Source organism: Excalfactoria chinensis, chromosome 3 (genome assembly GCF_039878825.1).
Source record: "Excalfactoria chinensis isolate bCotChi1 chromosome 3, bCotChi1.hap2, whole genome shotgun sequence".
NCBI classification, from domain to species: Eukaryota; Metazoa; Chordata; class Aves; order Galliformes; family Phasianidae; genus Excalfactoria; species Excalfactoria chinensis.
In genome coordinates, this window is record NC_092827.1 from 7550439 (window position 1) to 7567951 (window position 17513).

The window sequence follows — 17513 nt, forward strand, 5'->3', positions numbered from 1 at the left end:
GGGACTTGTTATCAGAAGCTGTCAGCCTGCTATCCGACAGGCTGCTGAGATAATATCTGTCTCAGTAGGGCCAGCCAGAGAATGGTATGGTGGAAAACCCTACCTGAATAAAAACGTGGAAGGGAAATGTAACCAATTATGTTTTCTAATATCACAGTTCAGAGCATATAAAGCACATGTTTCCAAGTCAAAATAGCAAGATAATTAACTTTCTCCAAAGCTTTATTTCATTTATTGCAATAAAATTCTGCACATGAGCATAAGAATTTATGGAAATTCCATCTTTTTTCCATTGTTTTTACATATCAGTTGATTAGAAATCTGTTTTGTTACAGACACAGATATATTTACTGTTCCCAAAACTTTTCATTTTACTTTATATATTTTTTTTATTTTTATTTTTTAATTCATGTTTGGTTTTAGTGCTACAGTGAATGTATATATTAAAAATGCACATGTATGTGTGTCTGAATATATATTTTAACATCATTTACAGATTGATCCTTATTTATGGTACTATTACTGGCAACAGGGATCCCAGACTGTCAGAAATCTAGTGAACCTGAAAAGTTGTTCTTCATTACTGCTGAGTTTTGTGCATTTTAGTTGTGCTTGTCAAATAGACATAGGATCTAAAATCTCTGTCAACTCTTAGCAATGGCAACATTCACAAGCTGATTTGGCTTTTATATTTTGTTTTGCTTTATTTTTCCCAAACAAGAAAACAAACATACTGCAGATGGCTTCATAAGGGATGTCTCACTGATAGTAGATTTTTGTTTAAATGGATTTGCTGAAAGATTGCTTGGATTAAGTATGATTTGTTCTATTTTCAGTCAAAGAAAATAGCTGTTATTTTGCAGTAACATTTAATAAAGGCTTTCTACAAAATAGTCAATGGTGTTAGATTGTATCTTTGTTATAACATTAGTAATGGAAAACGACAACCTGAAATATAAGGTGAAATCAAGGTGCTTTTATTTAGAGAATAATTCTGATTTTCCAGACAATAATAAGCCTATCAGTATACATTACTTTGTATTTATCACTGAAAGTGCATAAGAACAATATTGTCAGTGTCTGTTTAATTTTATTTGACAACAACAAAATAAATTGCTATTGTTTATTAGAGACTTTCAGGGAAGGCAGCTAACTTATCTTTGATTTGAATTTCAAATACAACCTTTTTAAAAAAACATAACCAGAGATATTCATCTAAAATATTGATAAGAAATTTACACTTGAGAATATCTAATTGTAGTCACTACTAACACATTAGCAGTCAATTGCTTTCTGGAAATTAAAAATTTTATTAGAATTTAAGCCACAATGAGCTGACATTTCCAGGTGTATTTCAGTATGTGTCATTTTTGCATATGAAAGGAGAAAGGTATTTGAAAACAAAACAAAGTAAAATATCTTTATTATCAAAATAGCTTTCATTGTTCAGAAAAGTAACTGCTTCCTGATCATAGGCACTTGAGTTTGAACAATTATATCTAACTTTTAAGTTAGATATATCATGGTTCTCTACGCCTGGAAGCTTTATTGCAGAAACATACATTAAAAATAAATAAATAAATAAATAAATAAATAAATCTTTTACATTCAATTACATAAAAGTTTGGAGATAGATAGAAGTAAAGGTAGAATGAGAAATGAAATTTATTATAGCACCATATCTTATTTTTGTCTTAAATACATGGTGAGAAATTGCGGCGGAAAGAAAATCAGCTATATTTAAGTGCACTGCTTCAGGCTGAAAAGCAACAAATACTATTTTCTAAAAGGAAAATCCTGATTGGATATAAGGATGGTTTTATTATTACTGTTATTAACAGTTACAGGTGTCAAAAATGGTAACGGTTGCCAATTGAGCCTGTGCAACATCTATCCCTGAAGCTTATCTGAATTGGCAAAATTTTGTCCTGGTCTAGCAATTAATTTGGATCAAACTGAATCTACACTTGCTTTGTGCAGGAATTTTGATCATATGACACCAATACCCCTTCCAATCTATATTTTACTGAGCTTATCATACAAAAAATACATAGCCTGAAAAATAAAAATAAAAAAAATAAATTGGACAATAACTTTAACTGGACTTCAAATAAGTGCTGTGGCTTATGTAATTTAAAATAACACCATGTAAAATGAGTCGATGTTAAATTCAATTTTAGCTTCATGCTTGATTTCCTGTACTGGAATTTCAGGTGTATATTTTGCAGTTATCTGGAAAAAAATTCTATAGTTTAGTAGTGCAATCAATGCATGTTTGGTAGTAATACAGGGATAAGTTTACTTCAGCGCTCATCCCCTCTCCATGCACTGCTAAAACCCATGGACACCTCAAACCTTCTCTTCCCACATCATGGAGACAACTTGCTATATTTTAAGAACAAATGATCCAGGTTTTAAAGTCTTCTTTGAGAGGAGCTTTCAAGCATTAACACAAGACCTGTAGGCATATGCTTGTCGTGGTTATCAGAGTAAAGAATATGTACACAGAGTAGGGGAGAGGCAACATTACTTGAACTGGGATGATCAGGTCAAATGTTTAGGATTTAATCTATATGCTTATATTTTTATATTTTAGAATCATCCTCCTTCTATTTGGCTAATTAATCTAGAACTAATTTGTTCATGGAAAACATAGGTTGAGCAAATCTGTTGCTTCCTGATGGGAGTATTTTTTCTTTCTAAAAGCTGGAGAGTTATTGCAGATGTTTGAATATCAAAGGGAAAGAATCATGACTGGATTAGATTGATCTGAAGCCACTTATTAGTGATATTTTTAGAGTGACACAGAAATTTAACATAAGTGGACAAAGCAAAACAAGCAAAAGAAAGAATCAGGTCTATTACACACACTGTAGCATTATTATTGAAGTACCAGTGTATTTTATTCAACTCTTCATGTGTTAAGATGTATGTCTTCAAAGCCAGAATGCAAATATCTTTTATCATGCAAACTAATGACCATTTTGACAAATATCTTTACATAATCTTTCCTTCCTTCTTTGAAGTATCAGGTTCTGGGATAGAGTTTGACATCCTGTTCTGAATTGAATGATAATAGAAGATGAATGGCTAAATATTTATTGAATGCACATTATTATCTATATATATCAGTGACTGCTTTAAGATGCATGCTTAATGAATAGTATATCCTGGATAACTTTTGAAGTATTTTAAGAAATACAATTATTTCTATTGATTTGGGGGATACACATAAATCATGTTTTCCTCATACATTTCATATGATAATAATCTAACTTGTGTTTCTGAAATATATTTAGTGAACTATTGATTATTTCCTCTGGCTTCTGAGGTGATATAAATTCCAGTGCTATATTGTATGGATATGAGATTATCAGTTTGCCATCTACTAGGGTTTCTCCAAGTGCAAAAGAATGGTCAAAAGACAAATACAGCCGCGCACACAGATAAGGCAGAAAACCTCTCTAATAGTGATCTCATGCCTCAACAAAAAGTTGGTTGTATGTTTCTAGTTCTCCAGATCTTTGTTAAACATTGAATTGTGCAGCTACTTTGTGTCTGCAAAATCTCCCAGTCTAAGTCAGTTCTGATTGTTATCATAATATGACTTAAACAATGTATGTAGGATGTGCTTCTCAAAGCAATTTGATAATGAAGTAATCACCCATAGGAAAAATAAAAGACAATATGAGTTAGCAGAAGTATTATGATAGTAGACCTGGTAGTCTCAGCTGGGGAGCAGACAAAACCCCTGAAGATTCGCGAATAAACAGTCAGAGACCTACTGCTCCAACTAGACTGCCACAAGTCCATGGGGCAGGATGAGATTCACCTGAGAGTGCTGAGGGATCTGGTGAGGTGATAGCCGAGCTGCTTTCCATCATCTATCAGCGCTCCTTTTTGGATGGCGAGGTCCCAGAAGACTGAAGGCTTGCCAACATGACTCCCATCTACAAAAAGGATTGTAAGGAGGACCTGGGGAACTACAGGCCTGCTATCCTGACCTCGGTGCCAGGGAAGGTTATGAAGCAGATTGTCTTGAGGGTGATCATGAGGCATGTGTGGGATAATGGGGGGATCAGGCCTAGCCAGCATGGGTTCATGAAAGGCAGGTCCTGCTTGACCAACCTGATCTCCTTATATGATCTAGTGATGTGCCTGGTGGATGAGGGAAAGGCTGTTGATGTAGTCTACCTAGACTTCAGCAAAGCCTTTGACACTGTCTCCCTGCAGTATTCTTCTTCAGAAGCTGGCAGTCCAGGGCTTGGACAAGTAAACCCTTGGCTGGGTAAGGAACTGGCTGGAGGGCTGTGCCCAGACAGTGGTGGTGAATGGAACTAAATCCAACTGGCGACTGGTCACAAGTGTTTCCAGGGGTCATTGCTGAGGCCTGTGCTCTTCAATATCTTTATTGATGACCTGGATGAGGGCATCAAGTGCACCCTCAGTAAGTTTGCAAATGACACCAAGTTGGCTGGAAGTGTCAATCTGCCTGGGGGTAGCGAGACCCTACAGAGGGATCTGGACAGGCTAGGTAGCTGGGCTGAAACCAATGGGATGAGGTTCAACAAGACCAAATGCCAGGTCCTGCATTTTGGCCACAATAACCCCAGGCAGAACTACAGGCTTGGGACAGAGTGGGTGGAGGACTGTGAAAAGGAAATGGATCTGGGAGTACTGATGGATGCTCAGCTAAACATGAGCCAGCAGTGTGCCCAGGCGGCCAAGAAGGCCAAGGGCATCCTGGTTTGCATCAGAAACAGTGTTGCCAGAAGGAACAAGGTAGTGGTTGTCCCTCTGGACTCAGCTCTGGCGAGGCCGCACCTCAAGTACTGTGTCCAGTTTTGGGCCCCTCACTGCAATAAAGACATTGAGGCCCTGGAGTGTGTTCAAAGAAGGGCAAAAAAGCTGGTGAGTGGTCTGGAGCACAGGCCTTAAGAGGAGCAGCTGAGGGATCTGGGGTTGTTCAGTCTGGAGAAGAGGAGGCACAGGGGAGACTTTATTGCTCTCTGTAACTTCCTGAAGGGAGGTTGTGGTGAGCTGGGGGTTAAGCCTCTTCTCTCATGTAACTGGTGGTAGGACTAGAATGGCTTCAGGCTGTGCCAGGAGGAGGCTCTGGCTGGATGTTAGGGAATACTACTTCTCTGAAAGAATCGTCAGGCAGTGAAATGGGCTGCCTAGGGAGGTGGTGGAATCACCGACCCTGGAGGTGTTCAAGGAATGTTTGGACATTGTGTTGAAGGACATGGTTTAGTAAGAACTGTTGGTGATTGGTGGATGGTTGGACTCGATGATCTTGTGGGTCTTTTCCAACCTTGGTGATTCTGTGATTCTGTTATTACATGAAAAATACTGATTTATCCATTCAGCTGACACAGAAACTGCTAACTGAAGTGATAACCAGCACTACCACCCTTATGTGCTCAGTTCCAAAATGGGAATTCATCAGACAAATGCCCATTCCTTAAAGTCTCTCTATACATGGGAGGCAGTTTGAGATAAAAGCCCTGAGATTAAAGATACCTATCTTGCCAAACCATAGGAAATACAAACATTTTGAAATGTCACAAATTGTACCAGAAACTTCATCCCTTGGGATGCCTGTGGTAGGTTCTCCCATAAAAACTGCAAATTAGTGACACTGACAGGAGATCAGAACTTGTTCACAAGGAGGGTGTGGAAGCAGTGGTGCTTTCCTATTGAACAGCAGCACAGGTGAGGACATCATTGTGAAAGACATAAAACCAACATAATGAATAAACTCATTAGCCACTTAGGGTATTACAGGAAAATGTCCATTCCTTCCATTAAGTGGCTCCACTGTGCAAACAGGAATGCAAATTGTGGTGTCATAGTGCAAGCAAGAAATATACCAAGGATCCATTGTTAATTCATTCCTATGAAGGTGAAGAGTCCCAGGTTGTTTATATATTTAATGCCAGGAAAACAATCATGAAATCTGCAAAAAATAGAACACCTCCATCGCTCCTGTCAAATGCTGTTTTAGAAATGGCTGAAAACCAGAAAACCTAGCTGTTGCAGTTTCAAGTGCATCACAGCAAGGAAGCCCCTTTGTCCCCTTTCAGGAAGAAAGAAAAAAAATGACCCAATTAAGATAAGGAGAGATAACAAATTTACTACAAATGATGGAAGAATATAAGATAATAATAAGAAAGAGAGTTAGAACTAATAATTCAAATGGGAGAGAGAGGAAGGCTATGACCATGCTGCTGCTCACTGTGCACTGTGCACCCAAAGGCTAGTTGCAAGATGTCATAATATAGAATACTGATGTAATCAGGACACTAGTGCATCAGAATATGAAAAAAATAGGTTTAAGTCAGCTGTCAAACTTCTGGACAATCAGTGGAAGACTATGGTTCACTGACTACTTCTATTTTTAACCTATATTCTGATGACAGCGTTAAGGTAAAGTAGCAGAACTGCAAAAATGATAGTTGCGTATCTAGAGATTACTGTTTGATCAATGAACCTCATTCACACCAAGATTTGGATGAGTCTGTTAATTAATAAATAAATTTAATAGAATATATTCCAATTATGCTAAGCTGCAGAACCATGGTTTTGATGAATCCTACTTTACTTAAGTACAATAAATAAATAAATAAATAAATAAATAAATAAACACTAGCATGGACTTTTCAGTTATCTAAAAGCTGTAGTTTGGAGTATAAAACTTTCACTGCTTTTATCCAACACAGATCTATAGATCAAAGGCAAAGCAGTCAATTTGCCAGTTAACACAATATCATGATTTGGACGAGAATGCTCTTTCCACATAGATCAAACCACAGAAAAGACACATCATGCCTTGCTGAACTTTTTTTCCATATCAGTAAGGTTTTGTGTTAAAGGGCATATGAGAATTTGTCTTAGCGCTCACTAATGAATTTTAATTTCAATCTGCTGAACCATTTTGTTTGTTTCTTCTGATTATTTCTTTTTTCTTTTTTCTTTTTTTTTTTTCTCTTTAAAATAAGGTAATATTCTCCTCCTTAAATAGTCCAAGGTTAACAGTATTCCTTGTAGTCTCGTAATATTTTGTTGATTGGTTATACACCAGTCAATTTTTTCCGCACAAAAACCTTCAATTAACCCCCCAGTGATTGGGAGGTGGAATTTCCAGATTAGTGTTGGAGAATTCCACCTCCTATCACCAGGGGTTTAATTGAAAACTTTTCTGTGAAAAATTAATTGGTGCAAAAACATCACTAAAGTAACCTAAAATGCAGGGGCCATTGTTAATTTCAGTCTATTTAAAAGAAAGAAAGAAAGGAAGGAAAAAAAAAAAAAAAGATTAAAATGGGACATTGAACAAGAAATAAACAAAATTATTACAGCAACAAAAAGATTAAAAGGAAACTTGTGAAATGTCCCTGCAAAGTCACAAAACACGAGAAAACTTTAAATTATAATGTGGGGGAAAAAAAAGGAAAAAAAAAAAAAAAAAAAGCAAGAGAAATTAACTTCTCTTAGAAACTCTTTCACAATCAAGTGATTTACTTCAGATTCAGAAACATAAATCAAATTTTAATAATCTCTTTCCCAGTATGAAGTCTCAATACAATCTGATATGTAGATTTTTTTTTAAGTAGATGCTTTCTTTGCATAACAAGAAGCTGCAAGAAGTTCATAACAAGAAGTTCAGCGGAGCCCAGGAAAACTCATGATGCAGCTGGATAATGAAAGAAAAGGTGCAATTTGAATCTATTGTTGCAAAAACATATATTTGCTAACAGTGAGAAACATCCAGTGTGAATGGATATGTCTGTATATAATAAATCTGTCTGAACATTGTATATTAATATTGCTCAGGTTTTTCACAGCAAGCACAACAGACTTTGACCTGCAAATTATGAAAAAATTAAGATATGCATCAGCAAAGAGATTTATTTCTAGTGTTGACAAATTATTCATTAAAGTTTTATGTAACAGGCCCAGAGAGAGTATTAAATAAGATTATGATGGCAGTTCTTTTAAGTATATTCATCTCGACTAAGGAGAGGTTGCAATAAAGTTTAGGACTGTTTACTTACAAAGCTTGTTTAATTAGAAAAAATAGAAATAAATGTTCTCCATTTGGCATCTTTCAAAGATTATATCTTTATTACTTTTCTCTCAAATATCGTGAAAGTACATGAATAAAATTTGTTACAAGCAATTTGACATATAATTTGCTTAATGGCTTCTAAATATACTACAAGACTAAAAATTTTCTTGTGAAATTACCAGCACTTTATTTCCTGCAAAAATCATATGTTTTGAGCATATATACTTTTGTATTTGGAATGATCATTAATAAATAAACAATGTAATTTCTGTAAAAAACAACTGTGTATTCCTTCTATAAAGCACAGCAGCTTGTGTTGTATTGTGGTATATGCTACACATTTCTGCTGTCAGGTGAAAATTCAACCAATACCTATTTGATTACTTTTGAAACATTTGAATTTATTTTTATTACATAATTGTATACATATATAAGGAAAATGTATGACTACTCTTCTTGGAGAAACTGAACAGCTCTTTACTCACTTTTTTTGGAACACATAACACAGACATGTAGAAGAGAAAGGAAAACACAACAAAATTGGACTCACAGAATCACAGAATCTCCGACTCACCAAGGTTGGAAAAGACCTACAAGATCATCAAGTCCAACCATCCACCAGTCACCAACAGTTCTCACTAAACCATGTCCTTCAACACTATGTCCAAACATTCCTTGAACACCTCCAGGGTTGGTGACTCCACCACCTCCCTGGGCAGACCATTTCACTGCCTGACGATTCTTTCAGAGAAGAAAAACTATAAAAAGAAAAACTATAGTTAGTTTTGGGGAAAGAAAGCATGATAGCAATTTTAAAAAGTTTCCTCAGCTAAGATAGAGCCTTGAAATGGGGAATAAAAGCATCTTTAATAATCACCGAATACTTCACAGTTCTCTGCAAAGAGTACTATTTGTATACATTTCACAGAATCAGAGATTTGTAGGGGTTGGAAGAGACCTCAAAGAGATCATCTGGTCCAACCCAATGCTAAAGCAACTTCCCTAGAGTAGGCCACACAGGTGGGCACCCAGCTGGGTCTTGAATATCTCCAGAAAGGGATACTCTCTGGGTAAACTGTACGAGTGCTCTGTCACCTTCACAGTAAATAAATTCTTTGTCAATGTTTGTATGGAACTTCCTATGTTCCAGCTTGTGCCCTTAGCCCTTTGTTGTTTCAATGAATATCACCAAAACAAACCTGTCCCCCACCACTTGCCTTTTAGATAGCATTAATGAGACCTCCTTCTCTTCTGCAGCATAACTTAAAGTAATTTATGTATTTGAAATGCTTAGTATGCATTTGAATGTAGAGAACAAGTATTTCTAGTTTTGTTTTACTTCTGATCACTGTTTGGTTACTTTTGGAGAAACATGCATCCAGTAGCAGTCCACAGAAACTTCAGTAAAGCAGTTCAGTACAGCTTCAAAGCAGCCTATTCAGACTACTAACTGCAAGAATTTATGTAAACATCAGGAATAAGCACTACTGAGTTGCACACCGTACTTCTTACTTTGGCTTCAGCCCTTTATGAGAAAGAATTGTTTGTTTATAAAAGTTGCCATGACATTTAGAGCAAAACCACAAACAGAATATAAAAATATCCTCTAAAAGATTCCAGTGGGAAGGAGTCTGTTGTACATACAGATTTCTGTTCTCCCAGTTGTACCATGGATTTCATCCTATTACAGAGCTAACCAGGATAGGCACTTTAGCAATTACACAAAGGTGTTTTCAGACTACCATGTGGTTTGGAATATACTGTTGAGAGTGGCACCGCAGCTGGATGAATGAGTTTAAACAAACAGTAAGAAAAAATCTTGTAAGTTTTATAACAGGTTTTGTTTGTTCGTTTGCTTGTTTGCTTGTTTTTTTTTCCCCTAAACCTCTGTATTGGCTTTAAGAGCTTTTAGAGTTAATCACTGACTGCCATATGCTTCATTGTGAAATACTGCACATGGGAAGTCTAAGTGTTACTATATGTACAAAAAAAGATGGCATATCCTAGGAAATCAGAAAAATAGTCATGTAAAAATTAGCTTTCATGTACATAATAGTATGCACTTTCTTGATGAATTTAGTTAGAGGAGGAAAACAATCTCTGTTAACAAGTATTTTCTTAGATTTCTTTTAAATTTTCTTTCCTTTTTTGCCGTCCAACAAGACTAGCTGCAATGTGTCATGAAAAAATTTGTTCTCAGGAAAGTAAAGAAGAAGATATGTGACTGGAGATTGTGTTTAGCAGAGCAGAAGACATTTATATTTTTTTTAGGAAATCATTTATTTAAAACCAAGGCAGGATAAAGAGAGACAACCCAATAAGACATTCTAAAAATTGGTGTCCCTTGTATTGCTGTCTGAGACATTAGTTTCATTTCAGCAGCCCAAGGGAACTAAAACAATTTAGGTAGATGTGGATTCCTCTATAATCCTTCTTAATCATTCTGGCAGCTCTGTTTTAAAATTCTCAGAATCTGAGGATTTACAAAGAGATGCCCTCATTCAAAAGTCCCAAAATTGTAATTCCATGAGAATAATATACAGAAACTCTAATGTACCTTAACATTAAATCCAACTAATATTCATGAGCTAAGCACCTTAAGGTAGTAAAGAAAACTCTACACTGACCAAAATAAGGTATCTCAGGTCTCATTCTGCAGCCATTCAAATACATAAGCAGATATATTGGTAAAATAGCACAATGAAGTTATTTTCTCCAGCTTTATTATGATGAAGTTAAACAGAGATGTCCAATACAAGGGGAAAACTCAAATCTAAGATCCAAATAAATAGATTTAAGAACTTCTATGTTGGGAGAAGATATGGCCTGGAAGGTCACACACAAGTTATATACATAAAACCCTAGAAGTCTTCAAATGATTTTTCTTTTTCATCAAACTGTTACAGCTGTGCCAAAGATGATTCAGTCATTGAACATATTCACTTTCAGATGATGTCTGTCATACAGCCTAATACTCATTATCAGAAATGCTATCCATTTGTTGTATTGTATTCCTATTTCTGCTTTTTATTCCATTATTTCTTGCATACTAAACTACTCTTTCGTTCTTCCTTTCCCTATTTGCATATATAATCCTTGTCATATTTTTTGTACTAAATCAATTCCTATAATCCCTTACTGTGTAATAGCATTTGTCATCAATAGAAATGAAATCCCCAACACATTGAGGGAAAGAAAATTTACAGGTACAGGTTTCTAGCAGCAAGTTGTAATAGAAGCAGTGGGGAATCCTATTTGCATGAAAAGATCCATATTTGATTCAAACTGAAGCAACTATGATGGGTAGAAAAAATTCCACTACCTTTGTGCCACGGGCAGAAAGTAAATAATAATCTACAATAATGTCACAGAAATACTTTTCACAAGCTTTTGTGTGAGATAATAAAGGTAGGAGTGCCTTCTAATAATTAGTGAAGAAGGTTCCAATTCCCTTGCTATTAGCTATATAATTCTAGAACCAAGGTAAAAAAAATAATTTCTGATCATAGAGAATTCCAATGAATGGAATGTACTTCACTGTGAAAGAAAAAGCAGTATTGTTTCAATCTTTACTATAATCAAGAAATTATTAAAAATTAAAATTGTTAAAGACTCTCAGTTCATTTGTTGCTTTTGCTATTTTTTTCTGGCTCCATGATGGATAGGAGGGGGAATCTGACATGGGATAAGTGTACATAAAGGAATGTGGAATGTGTATGTGGAACGTATGTGTGAATGGTTTGAAATTACTGAACTCATCAACACAGACTTCACTAGACTCAAAAACGATGATCTATAAAATCCCCATTTCTCAATTCTGTGTCAGTAAAGCCTACGATTTTCCAGCTGTACTCGTGGTGATTCGTTTTTCAGTGTATATGAGAAAGCAAATTAGGTTTCCCCACTGACTGGCTCGGTAGAAAAGCGAGTGGTTTCATCAAGCTCTGGATGAATTTCACTCGCAGTTTTTCAAAAGCAATATGTTCCTAATAAGCATTTTGGACTTGCTGAATCAGCTGCTTCTGGAAAGAAAAAACTCCTAAGCAACTTTAATCTGTACCCAATAGATATTTCACCTTGAAGATTTGTCAAGTTAATAGAGCCTACCCACTTAGAGAAAGAGGGAGGAGGCCTTTCTAATTGGTGTCTAAGAGCTTACACTTAAGGGTCATTAAGAGGCAATAGTAGAGATAACAGTCTTAATGGCTCCAGCCTACTCTCGTGGGGAGCATGCAAGGTAGCACATGAACAAAAGGGAACCAGACTGTAAGATCTAAAGGCACAGCAGGGTTTGGCCAGGCTGAGGAAACGCAGATTGATTTAGCTCTGCCCCAGTAACTTGAGAGGACAATTTATCTCATTCGACTTTGTCGCAAAACATAGATTAACTGTAAATGATAACAAGATGGATGAATGCATGGATGGATGAATGGAGAGGTAGAACATGAAAAGCATGCGTCCTTGTTTTAGAAGTGCCGTTTACCAGGTGCTAAATATAACTGTTTTGTTTTGACTTTGGTCAAATCTACCAGCTGTTTGTGAATGGACAGAAACAGCAACACCGAATCGCATCGAGTCTGACCACAAAGCGAAAAACATGTTAAAAAAGAGTATGATCCTGTCTAGGGATTGCAGTTTGCACGCTGTGGCAAAAAAGGCCAAAGGTGATTCCCCATGCACCCCTAGACACTACCTGCATGCTGGATCCTGTGCTTTCTCAAGGCTGTAATATCAAATATTATTAGCTTCTGTAACTCAGCTGCTCCATCATCATGCCCTGTCGGATAACATAGTCGTGCTCAGAGAAACCTGAGTGGCACAGAGGTTCTGCTAACCCTGTCCTGAAACAGGTTGTTTCTTCATAACCATTTGCTGTAAATCCTCAAGACAGTTATAAAAAAAGGATGAAGATGAAAGGTCAGACAATTAACTTTCCTATTTGTGAAGAAATAGCTTTCCTAATCTTATTAATATGAAAGTATGGAAATGATATCATGAATCACTATAAATCAGCATAATTGTTGATTTTGGTGGGGCTGTGCTGTGTTATGCCAGCTGAGACCATGTTACCTCTAATATTAATAAAAAGCTATACAGTGAACCAAACTTGCTGCATTTAGTGAAATGCATACAGAAATGTCAGATGTATGTTTTCCTAAGTAAATTTAATTCAACTTCCAATTTCCATACATCTTTCTATTAGCCTAAGTGTTATTGATCTTCCATGTGAAGCCTGCTTATTTCAGTTCATCTGATAGACGCTGGACAGCTTTCAAATATTTTTGAACTCAGAAAGGTTCCACTAATCTGATTTCCTGTGTGATACAAGCCTCAGACTTTCATTCAATAACCCCTATGCTGAGTCTAAAACCTTGTGCTTGCTAAAGCCTGCCCTCTACAAAGACATCCTGTGGAAGACTTTGGACTTCAGAAGCTGTGGGATTTATTTTTTGTTTTTTTCTTCTGATTTTTGCCCCATTCTGGTAAATATTTGTAAGGTTGAGGTGGGAAAGTGGGGAATGCTTTGCTCTACATGTGTAACATATAGCACTGTTTGTACAGACTTAAGCAGATGATACTATATACAGATATGTTAATATGTTATTCATACTCCTAATAGACCCACATACTACTTCAGTCATCATTCCAGCTCTGATAAGAGCTATTCTTGATGACCAAGGGTAATACTTAGTTTGAATTACATATATTTTAAAATTATGTGGCTTTTCGTAGTTTAATCACATTCAGAGGAGCATTCTTGTTATGTATACATCCCAATATTCCATAATCAAGATTTATTTCAAAAATATTTCTTGAGATCAGAACAAAGAATGTTATAGTAAATCAAAACATAGACTTAAAGAGAACTATTTTACTTTCACCTTCATAACAGAAAAATCAAATCCTTTCCCAGAGCAACCCAGAAGCCAAAGTCCTTTGTAGAATTCAGCTTCATATGTTTCAAGACTAGGGCTTCACTTTTCACAGCATGCTTTCGATTTCCATCACATAAATCTTAGAAATTGAAAGTGGGTAATATTCACAAGCAGTTCCTTATGACATTTCCAGTGCACAGTCTTCATTCTGCTTCTTCGTTTTAAATAAAAATTAACTACACTTGGAGCTGTGCAATGATGTTGACACATTATGCATATAAAAACAGGACTAATCTTTCAAGCACAAACATCTATTTGGGATAGCAGTAGCTATCTGCAAAAAGACAGGATGGTGACATCAACACAAAACTGGCTCTTTTTTTCTTGCCGTTATGTGCCAGTGAAAGTAGCTGAGTGGATAATGATGTTAGAAGATGTCTTTCCATATACATATGCCTTTTAGGTTTTTATTCTGTAGAAGATACAGAATGCTATCTTTTATGTCACTTTTTTTTTCTGTTTAAAACAAGAATAGTCCCAAAATCTTCAATGAATTTAGCCAAAAATGTGTGAAAATGTTTAAGGAAAAGCATCTGACGTTTAAGAGAAAAACTGTTATTGTTATCAGTGTCAACAGTAGGGGGCTCAAGCATTTTAATGTCCTTTTGGGTGACATTACGAAGAGATGAGGAAACAACAGTCTTTGTTTTTTGTTCAAAACTCAAATCCAGACAGTCTGCTTCCTGAAATGCTGACATTGTTTGTTTAGATATTTTACTTACTTCAGGCTTTTCTTCCTGCCTCTTTCTCTACATATTTATATTTTTTCTTACCTTTTCTTTTTCACCTTCATGGTGACTTTTCATACATACATACACATACAAATAGTTTCTGATTTGAAGAATTATTATTTTGTAAAAAGAGTTTTGACAAAAATGTTTAAACTAATTTTATATTTGAAATACATTACAAATCTATAGGTCATGTGTCTATGATCCTGAAAAAAATTCAATCTGTATAAATTTCTTGTCAGGACTGGAAACTAAATTTACATTCAAATCTAGAGGAGGACTTTGTCTTACTCATACAATAAACATACTCATCAGCAATGTGCAGAATTTCTCAAAGTAAAAGGAGAGCTGTCCAAAGTGGCACATAGATTCTACTTAATGTATAAGCTGTTCCTGAAGATGCTGTGTTTTCTCCAGTGATTATAAAAAGGGTATTAATACATGGTGACACATGTTCTGCAGATATCTTAAGGTCAGTGAAGTGAATCCTATCCCAGAATTCAAAGTCTTTTGATATTTGACCATACAAATTCAAGTGGTTATTGCTGAGGAATTCAGAATTCCAGAATATTTATTAAAATGATTAAAACCACATGATAGACAATAAAAATATACGTGTTCACATTTATGTATGTAGACATCTATTTGATAATAAATTCCCATTTACATGCAGTCTGACTTCATATGTAGAATAACTTTGACATAATCTTATTTATGTTCCTGTAACAATTAGCAGTGATTTTTAATGCTGCAAATAAGCATTCAAGGTTAATAATACAAGTATGCTAAATGAAATGTCAAATGCCTTCCAAAAAGCTCTTAAAATAATAAATATGTATGAGATAAATCAATCTGGCTGTCAAGTATTCTAGAAGAGGTACAAAAGATTTATTTTTTCAGCTGGATTCTCTTGCCACCTGAAGACAAACAGAATTCATGGGTTAGATCATGGCTCTGCAGTGCAGAACCCAGAAAAAGAGCCCATTCCTCAAAAGACAATGGGGATGTCTCAAAGTTCCATGTCATCCTGGAAGCACTGGTAGTTTTAAAATGCATGCAGCTGATCCTCTTATGTCTTGTGGCAGCAGATGGATTAGAGAGGCACAAATAAATATCCAGATTGCCTGTTACAAATGCCTGACACAGGTTCTGTGTTACTTTGGGAGCAGATAATACTTCTTGCTAGATGAAATACTCAAGATCCACATGCAGCCAGTGAAGAAAGCCACTGCTGGAGTCTCATCATGAAAATGCTTATGCAGAGATTTTCAGGTAGAATTGTGAGTGAACTCTAGTCTGCTTCAATCCAGGAAATTCTTGGAAAAATACTGATAGTGATATCACAAAACTTTTGTTTGAAGGGAGTTGAAATTTTGACTTATAAGGTGTTCTATGATCTTTGGTTAATTGCATAATTCAAGGTGTAACGTAGCTCATTATTTTAATGAAAAATTTCACTCATGTAAGAGAGGTGTTATTCTCTCAAAGGCAGGGAATTTAGTGGGGAAGCGAACTACTGCATAATGAGAGTATATCTTTGGGTATGGATTTTCATAAGACTTTAAGGAGTTTTCATTTTTTTCTACTACTAGGTAACATGAGCACAGGTAGTGTTTTTGAAGTCTACAATCATATATTCAAATCAAAGGCTAAAATGCTGATAATCATTTTCCCAGATTCATCAAAACTGAATCTTTGGCTAATTCATATGAATGCATTATGATCTTATCTTGAAAGTAACATGAAAACAAGTTTGATGGACTTTGTCTTGCTAATTTGTGTTTTGTACCATGAAGATATGCTCAGATGATGACAGGACAAATCAAAGCAGCGTTTACTGCACTAACAATAGGAGAAGCAACGGGGAAACTCAAGGGAAACATATCAAAAGAATCAGAGAGTTATCCTCCAAGAGGACAAAAAGGCCAGCTAACCAGTTGAAGTGCCTCTACACCAAAGTGCAGTTTAGGAAACAAACAGGAGGAGCTGGAAGCCACCATGCTACAAGAAAACTGTGATGTAGTTGCCATCACTGAAACTTGCTGGGATGATTTCCATAACTGGAATGTGGCTATCAGTGGCTACAAGTTGTTCAGAAAGGACAGGCAAAGAAGGAGAGGAGGAGGCATTGCCGTCTACATTAAGAAAGGTATAGAGTATGAAGAGCTGTCCCTGAAGAATGTTCATGAGAGAGTCAAAAACTAATGGGTGAGAGTTAGAAACCTAGAAAAATAAGGGGGCTTTGTGGTTGGTGTCTACTATGATCCACTCAATCAAGCAAAGCCTGTTAATAAAACCTTCTTCCTTATGTTAAAGGAGGGATCTTGCTAGCAGGCACTTTTCCTGCTGGGGCATTTCAATCACCATGACATCTGTTGGAAAAGTAGCACAGCAAACTGTAGGCAACCCAGGAGGCTCTTGAAATGTATTGGTGATCAATTATTGACCCAAGTAATAGACAGCTCCCTCAAAAGTGCAGTTGTCTGGAACAACAAAATATACTGATACTAACTTATAATGTCTTTGTGAGAGTTGAGATGTTGTTAAACAGAAAAAAAATTAATAAAAAAGATAATACATACACAAAACAAAGAAACAGAACCCAAAAACCTACACAAATAATATAGATATTGATTGCTGGTGATGGATTGCAAGGTGCTTAGTCAATGAGAGAAAAATAAAAAGAGATTTGTATATACTCTTTACCCATGATTTGTGAGTAACAAAAGGTATATATATATATATATATATATATATATATATATATAAATCTAC